Source organism: Haematobia irritans, chromosome 3 (genome assembly GCF_050003625.1).
Source record: "Haematobia irritans isolate KBUSLIRL chromosome 3, ASM5000362v1, whole genome shotgun sequence".
Classification (NCBI taxonomy): domain Eukaryota; kingdom Metazoa; phylum Arthropoda; class Insecta; order Diptera; family Muscidae; genus Haematobia; species Haematobia irritans.
This window is the reverse complement of record NC_134399.1, coordinates 131,211,561-131,221,019: the sequence shown is the minus strand read 5'-3', so window position 1 is coordinate 131,221,019 and position 9,459 is coordinate 131,211,561.

The window sequence follows — 9,459 nt, the reverse complement described above, 5'->3', positions numbered from 1 at the left end:
CCATAATTTGCAAATGTTATTGGTTTTTCTTTTGTATGATGTATAAAGTTGTGATTTACAATATTACATTTTTTATTTATATAACACTTGTACACAAAGCAATTATTCTTTCTTGCCAAATGAAATTTTAGACCAAGACAGTTTGCTTTCCACATTTATTCGAAACGATTTTGTTTTTATCCTAAAGAAACAACTTTAGCAACAGAAGCAAACTTCGTTGGTCTAAAATTTCGTTTCCGAAAAAAGAATTTAATTTCATATGTGTATTAATTTTCAAAATATTCTCCACTACATTTGTTGGTATGGTACATCAAGGGTATGTACCAGCATTACCGTTGAGGATTTTTAGAAAGTGGCACAAAAAGTGTCACAAGCCATAAAAGGTGGCACACTCATTTTAAATTAAGTGGTACAAAAAGTGACACATTTTTTCTTAAAGAAAATTCAGCAATTTAACGTATTTATATCAGCGTAGTGAAATAATATTTTTTTATTTTAAATTTAGATCATAACTAGTCTAACATAAATGTTATCTCCATTTAGTTGAAATCTTTGAAATTTAATTTTCAGAAGATTAACCCGGTTTATCTACTATAGAACAAATTTTGATGCATACTTTTAGGTGGTAAAAGTATTCACTAATAATATTATTGTAAAAAAAGAAAAATGGCTCACAAATATAATATTCGTCTCACACCGAAGTAAACTGTTTTATAGGAAGAATAAAGTAACTCGTACGAAAATTGAACTAAATTTTGGTACACATTTTGAGATTTCCCCAAAGCGTTGTTAAAACCAGGAAAATTTAATGCCCTGTTGTACTTTTTAACTACAGTTTACGAAATTACACCCTCTAATAGAAGAAAATATTAACTAAAAGTTAAGAAGAAAATCATTGGCGCCAAATCATGACCATTTTAATCATACAGTAGTTCATTCTTACTATTTTTGGGAATCGTACGAAAATTTTCATTTGCTTTAGTTCATATTGGACTTATGTGTACGGTCATCGAACTTTATACTAACGTTTAGTTCATAAAATATTTGAGACATACTTAAAAAAAACGAAAATTGGGCTGTGGAAAATTTCGCAAAAAGTAATAAAATTTAACTACTAACAAATAATTTTTTTTTACAATAGAAATAAGTTAAATTTAGCTTTAGTTTAACTACGGAAATTTTTTTCTGTGCATGAACTCGATTATTTGCTAAGAAGCCAATCATATATATAATCTTGACGTTATTTGCTAACGAATTGTTACAGTATAAATAAATGAAATTAAAAAGTATCACATTTAGTGGCAAGATGAAAAGATGGCACAAAAGTATCACCGCTCGAAAAAAGTGGCAACTTTGACACAGTAACACTGGTATGGACCCACTAAACAAATCGTTTTTTCCCCGGATCATTTTCGAAATAAATGAAATCCGTTTTCGAAAATTACTCCTACCAATATGAGCTAAAATTGTTTGTTTGACTGTGGTGGCCAATTCATTTTTTGATTCCTGGTAAATATTTGCCCAATGTGACCGAACTTGGACAGACACACAATGGCCGTCAAAATCTCTGGATTTGCGGAAAGTAATGTTGGTACTAAAAACTACCAAAATGTCGATCATATCACAACGACGCTTCGACGGGAATGGACCGAAATACCGCTGAACCACTTTCGTGCAACGTAACATATGATGATTTTGTCACTTGGAGGCCAAATTCGTACCAAAGGTAGCCAATTTTGGACAAATCAAAACTGAATCTAAAATTTGTTTTTTTTTTTTGACAATAAAATTAAAACAAGTATATACAGTAGTAAGTTCGGCCGGGCCGAATCTTAAATACCCACCAGCATGAATCAAATATAATAGTTTCCTTTGAAAACTCTTCGTCGGTGCGAGTATCTTAATAACATATGTAGGATTTAAGGGGGTTTGATGACAGATGACCAAGCAGATCAATTCAACCAGTACACTTCCCGAAGATAAATGTAAAGATTTTACCTATGAATACCAGATCAGATTCTGGATTTATAAGAACCAATTTTGTTTTAATTTTAGAGAAATCATAAACATATCGTTTAAATGATAAAAAAGGCTTTATTTGAAATCTTAAATCCGTAGATTGTTACTGCCATTATTTAAATGATAACGAGGAGTAAAATCTGGAAATTTTACTTTTAGTTTCAAGCAATTGATATGATCCTGCTATACCCTCAAGAAGTGAAATCGGTCAATCGATAAATGTCTTACATAATGGACCGGTAGAAATAAATGCGATACAAAATTTTGAGGGTCAAAAATACCAGTATATTTATATTTTCAGGCAAAGTGGATAAAAAATACAGATTCTAAGAACTAAATCCGGGAGGTAGGTCTATATGGGGGCTATACCAAAACATGGACCAATACTCAAAATTTTCGGCACACCTCTTAATGTTCGTCAAATACCACTAGAATTAAAATTTCAGACAAATTGGGTAAAAACTACGAAATCTAAAATCGGGCAAACGGTCTTCACACCTTGTGGTCCTAAAATACGTCTCGATTTCCAATTTTAGGCAAATCGAGTAAAAACTCAAGACCCCAAATCGGGACATCGCTTTACATGGGAGATATATCAAAACTGGCACCGATACTCCCCATTTTCGTCACCACTATTTGTGGTCTTAAAATACCTCTAGATTTTCAATTTCAAGCAAATCAGATAGAAAATACAGTATCTAGACGCCCAAGAACTAAAATCGGGAGATCGCTTTACATGGAAGATATATCAAAACTGGGACCGATACTCCCCATTTTCGTCACCCCTATTTGTGGTCTTAAAATACCTCTAGATTTTCAATTTCAAGCAAATCGGATAGAAAATACAGTTTCTAGACGCCCAAGAAGTAAAATCGGGACATCGCTTTACATGGGAGATATATCAAAACTGGGACCGATACTCCCCATTTTCGTCACCCCTATTTGTGGTCTTAAAATACCTCTAGATTTTCAATTTCAAGCAAATCGGATAGAAAATACAGTTTCTAAACGCCCAAGAAGTAATATCGGGAGATCGGTCTATATGGCTATACCAAAACCTGGACCGATACTCACCATTTTTGGCACAACTCTTTATGGTCCTAAAATACCTCCAGATTTCCAATTTCAGACGAATTGGATAAAAACTATGGTTTCTATAAGCTCAAGACCGCAAATTGGGAGTTCAGTTTATATGGGGACTATACCAAAACCTGGACCGATATAGCCCATCTTCGAACTTGACCTGCCTGCAGACAAAAGACGAGTTTGTGTAAAATTGTAGCACGATTGCTTCATTATTGAAGACTGTAGCGTGATTACAACAGGCAGACAGACAGCCAGACAGACAGACGGACATGGTTATATCGTCTTAGAATTTCTCCCTGATCAAGAATATATATACTTTATATAGTCAGAAATCGATATTTCGATGTGTTACAAACGGAATGACAAACTTATTATACCCCCGTCACCGTTCTATGGTGGTGCATTAAAAAAAAAGTGAACTCTCTATTTCACTAAAGCCAATTTAACTGTATTTTAGTTCATGGAAATATTATGTTTGGAGAAAGTTTCCTTTACTCTAATAATTTTTTGTGTACGTTAGTTAAATTAACTAAAACCGAGGAAAAAAATATACTCAAATGAAGCATAAAGATTAACTAAATTCGTGTCTTCCACAAAATAATTCAGAATTTCTTTAAATTGGTAAATTTTACCAAAAATGCGTCCATCATGAACTTCGTATGTCATATCTAATAAATTTTCTTTTATGACATCGGCGTGATGCCAACGTTTGTAATAAGTTAAAATTTTCTACAAATATTAAAAATTTTCTAAAATTAACAGAAAGTTTTCTCCCTGGTAGGTTAACTGTTTTTCCAGTGTGGGTATAAAAATGAAAACAAGTATATACGGCCCTCCACCATGGATTGCGTAGAAACTTCTACTAAGACTGTCATCCATAATCGAATTACTTGGATTGTGGTAAAACTTACCGATTGTAAGGTATCTTAAAACTTCTTAACATCGTCTTCTAAATTGTAAGTTAGTCCATACGTGGTATATATTAAATAGACAAAAAAGGTATGTGTAGGTAAGTCTACAAATAATTACGAATCGATATGGATTTTTGAACGGTAATTAGAGAGCCACAATTGAAATATGTAAGCGACCCGCATGGGGGCTATATACAATTATGAACTTGATATGGACCAATTTTTGTGTGATTGGGGATCGATTTATCTGAGGGCTATATATAACTATAGACCGATATGGTCCTAGTTAGGCATGGTTGTTAACGGCCATATACTAGCACAATGTACCAAATTTCAACTGACTCGGATGAAATTTCCTCCTCGAAGAGGCTCCAAAACCAAATCTCGGAATCGGAATATGGGGGCTATATATAATTATGGACCGATGTGGACCAATTTTTGCATGGTTGTTAGAGATCATATACTAACACCAAATACTAAATTTAAATCAGATCGGATGAAGTTTGTTTCTCCAAAAGGCACCGGAGGTCAAATCTGGGGATCGGTTTATATGGGGGATAATATAATTGTGGACCGATATGGACCAATTTTTGCTTGAGTATTTAAGGCCACATATTAACTCCACGTACCAAATTTCAACTGAATCGGATGAATTTTGTCCTCCATGGGTCTCCGGACGTCAAATCTGGGGATCGGTTTATATGGGTGCTATATATAATTATGAACCAATGTGGACCAATTTTTGCAAGGTTGTTAGCGACCATATACTAACACCATGTACCAAATTTCAGACGGATCGGATAAAATTTTCTTCTCTTAGAGGCTACGCAAGCCAAATCTGGGGATCGGTTTATATGGGGGCTACATATAATTATGGACCGATGTGGACCAATTTTTGCATGGTTGTTAGAGACCATATACTAACACCAAGTACTAAATATAAATCAGATCGGATGAATTTTGTTTCTCCAAAAGGCACCGGACGTCAAATCTGGGGATCGGTTTATATGGGGGCTAATATAATTGTGAACCGATATGGACCAATTTTTGCATGAGTGTTTAAGGCCACATATTAACACCACGTACCAAATTTCAACTGAATCAGATGAATTTTGCTTCTCCATGGGGCTCCGGAGGTCAAATCTGGGGATCGGTTTATATGGGAGCTATATATAATTATGGACCGATTTCGACCACTTTTTGCATGGGTATTTGAGGCCATATATTAACACCACGTACCAAATTTCAACTGGATCAGTTGAATTTTGCTCTTCCACGAGGCTCCGTAGGTCAAATCTGGGGATCGGTTTATATGGGGGCTATATATAATTATGAACCGATGTGGACCAATTTTTGCATGGTTGTTAGAGACCATATACTAACTATCCCAGCAAAAAAAGCGTCGCCAAAAAAGTAATGAAAATGTTCTTGTTGGATCCGGAAGTGGTGCAAAATAAACGCAAAAGCGATGAATTTAACATGGGCTTGTCATAGGATGGAAGTTCTCCATTTCAACAGCCGTTGCACTGAATGTACATCACTTCTTTAGGTGTGATCCGAATTCAATGTTTTGGATGTAAATTAAAAAATTCTGTGATATTTTGTCAAATAAATAATTTTTATAATTTTTTATAATTTTTAATGGAATCTACACAGAAAAAAATTTCACGAAAATTTTTCTAATTAAAATTTTAATTGAGTTTTAAAAAATATTCCATTAAAAATTTAATTGATTCAACAAATTTTTTAATTGAATCACAAATCAATCACAAAAATTAATAGTGTCAATTAATTTTTTAATTGGATCAATTAATGTTTTAATTGACCTTCAATTAATGTTTTAATTGATACTATCATCCTACATCAATAACAACTACTTGTGCCAAGCTTCAAGTCGCTTGTTTCAACAGAATATATATATATACTTTATGGGGTCTTAGAGCAATATTTCGATCCTATGGTGGAGGGTGTACAAATATAGGGTTTTGTTGTGTTACCTTACCTATCAGCCACCCTTTAAATATGTCCTTTATTCATAAAATGAAGATATATATCTTTATTTGTTCCTTATCATTTGCCCTCTGATGATGAACATGGTCAAGGGCTAATAAAACATCTCTAACCCAGCAAACATAGTGGATGAATATTTTGTAAACCATTAGTGTGTGTGAAATATAATGTGATGGTCCATATAATGTTATTGAAGACGGATTTTTTTAAATAATTTTTTTAAATATTTATTGTTTCTTTGTTTTTGTTTTTTTTTTTTTTTGCTAATTTAAGTGTCTGGTACTGGTAATTATTTAAAGTATCACGTGTGGATGAGTTTTTTGTTTTTTTGCATATTTATATTTCTAAGAGTTTTTTTTTCTCATATGCTTCGATTAGTTTTGTTGGCATACTCACAAATGTAAATTTGTGAATTGTAGATTTTGTGGTTTTCCATGTCCATTTCTACAATATTTAATATGGTTGTTTTGTTGTTCAATAAGTAAAAAAATGTTTTTAATCTATATCATCATTATCATCGCTATCATCTTTTTGGAATTTTGTTTGTTGATTTGTTTATTTTTTTTCGTAATTTTTTCTTTAGTTGATTATTTTAAATTGAAACGTATTGTTGTCACTCGCTTAGAAGTGTTCATTTATTTGTTCCTTCTTACTTCATCATGTTTTACTCTTACGAGAACAGTCATGACAATGAAATTAACAGAGTACAGTGGTGATATGATTTGAGGGGCATAAGATTTCAATGCAGACAATAGTGGGATGATCATCATCATCTCAGATAGTTATGACGACGACGATGTTGATGATTATTGAGAGCTAAATGGTGACAGGGTGAAACAAAAGTTTGTTGATAAATTTTAATAAATGACAAGATAGTCTTATTTATTTCGCGGAAAATCAAAGTAGTATTCTATTTTTGATTTTCCGCGATTTCATGAACGGCATTACTTTTCCTTTGACCATGGAAAATTTTGAAATATTCGTTGGTCGTTGTTATGGCCAGTGATGTGAGTATTTTTCTAGCTCTTGCCTTAGAATTATGATGCTATCGTTTCCAAAAATCCTCAATTTAAATAAAAAATCCTAACAAAAGTCCCCAATACATTGTTGGCAAGTTTTTATGAAAAAAAAATATGACAATCAATAATAATTAAGAAAAATATATGATTTTTGTCAAACCAGTTTACAAGCTGCAAAAAGGTCGAGATTTCGAAATATAATACCAAGAGACCGGTGATCGTCTTACAAATATTCTAGATACTATAATGAAATTTCGGTCACCATATACTTATGAACGAAAATTTACTTCAAACTACTCAAATTTTCTATAGAAATACAATTTTGACATAATTTTTTATAGAAATAAAATTTTGAAAAAATTTTCTATAGAAATAAAATTTTGAAAAAATTTTCTATAGAAATAAAATTTTGACAAAATTTTCTATAGAAATAAAATTTTGACAAAATTTTCTATAGAAATAAAATTTTGACAAAATTTTCTATAGAAATAAAATTTTGACAAAATTTGCTATATATATAAAAATTTGACAAAACTTTCTATAAAAAGAAAATTTTGCAAAAATTTTCTATAGTAATTAAATTTTGACTAATTTTTCTATAGTAATAAAATTTTGACTAATTTTTCTATAGAAAGAAAATTTTGTAAAAATTTTCTATAGAAAGAAAATTTTGCAAAAATTTTCTATAGAAATAAAATTTTACAAAAATTTTCTATAGAAATAAAATTTTGCATAAATATCCTATAAAAATAAAATTTTGAAAAACGTTCTACAGAAATAAAATTTTCAGTAGAAATAACATTTTTAAAAAATCTAAATTTGAAAAAGAAAATTTTAACAAAATTTTCTATAGAAATAAAATTTTGAGAAAACGTTCTCAAGAAATAAAAAATTACAAAATCTTCTATAGAAATAAATTTTTGAAATAATTTTCTATAGAAATAAAATTTTGCAAAAATTTTCTATAGAAATGCAATTTTGCATAAATATCCTATAAAAATTAAATTTTGAGAAAACTTTCTATAGAAATAAAATTTTCAGAAAATTTTCAGTAGAAATAACATTTTTAAAAAATCTAAATTTGAAAAAGAAAATTTTAACAAAATTTTCTATAGAAATAAAATTTTGAGAAAACGTTCTATAGAAATAAAATTTTGTCAAAATTTTCTATAGAAATAAAAGATTGAAAAAATTTTCTACAGAAATAAAATTATGACAAAATTTTCTATAGAAATAAAATTATGACAAAATTTTCTATAGATATAAAATTATGACAAAATTTTCTATAGAAATAAAATTTTGCAAAAATTTTCTAGAGAAATAAAATTTTGACATAATATTCTATACAACTAAAATTTTGACAAAATTTTCCATAGAAAAAAATTTTTCCTCTGTTGGTTAAGATACACTTGTAGTTTAGTCAATCCATGGCTTTAAGCTGAGATCAAAAACAACAATAACGATTGAAGAGAAGCCAACAATAACAAACAAAACGAATGAAAAAAATTTTTGACAAAATCTTCTATACAAATCAAATTTTGATAAAATTTTCTATAGAAATAAAATTTTGACAAAATTTTCTATAGAAAACAAAATTTGCAAAAATTTTCTATAGAAAACAATATTTGCAAAAATTTTCTATAGAAATAAAATTTTGACAAAACTAAAATTTTTACAAAATTTTCCATAGAAATAAAATTTTGAAAAAATTTTCTATAGAAATAAAATTTTGACAAAATTTTCTATAGGAATAAAATTTAAACAAAAATTTCTATAGAATTAAAATTTTGACAGATGTTTCTATAGAAATAAAATTTTACCAAATTTTCTATAGCAATAAAATACTGACAAAATTTTCTATAGAAATAAAATTGTGAAAAAATTTATAGAAAGAAAATTTTGCATAAATTTTCTATAAAAATAAAATTTTGAGAAAACTTGGGAAATGAGGTCGAGATTTCGAAATATAATACCAAGAGACCGGTGATCATCTTACTAATACCCTAGATACTATAATGGAATTTCGGCCACCATATACTTATGAACAAAAATTTACTTCAAACTACTCAAAATTTTCTATAGAAATAAAATTTTGACATAATTTTCTATAGAAAATAAAATTTGCAAAAATTTTTTATAGAAATGAAATTTTGAATAAATTTTCTATAGAAGTAAAATTTTGCAAAAATTTTCTATAGAAATAACATTTTGCATAAATTTTCTATAAAAATAAAATTTTGAGAAAACTTTCTATAGAAATAAAATTTCTGTAGAAATCTAAATTTGAAAAAGAAAATTTTAACAAAATTTTCTATAGAAATACAATTTTGAGAAAATTTTCTATAGAAATAAAATTTTGAGAAAATTTTCTATATAAATAAAAAATTACAAAATCTTCTATAGAAATAAAATTT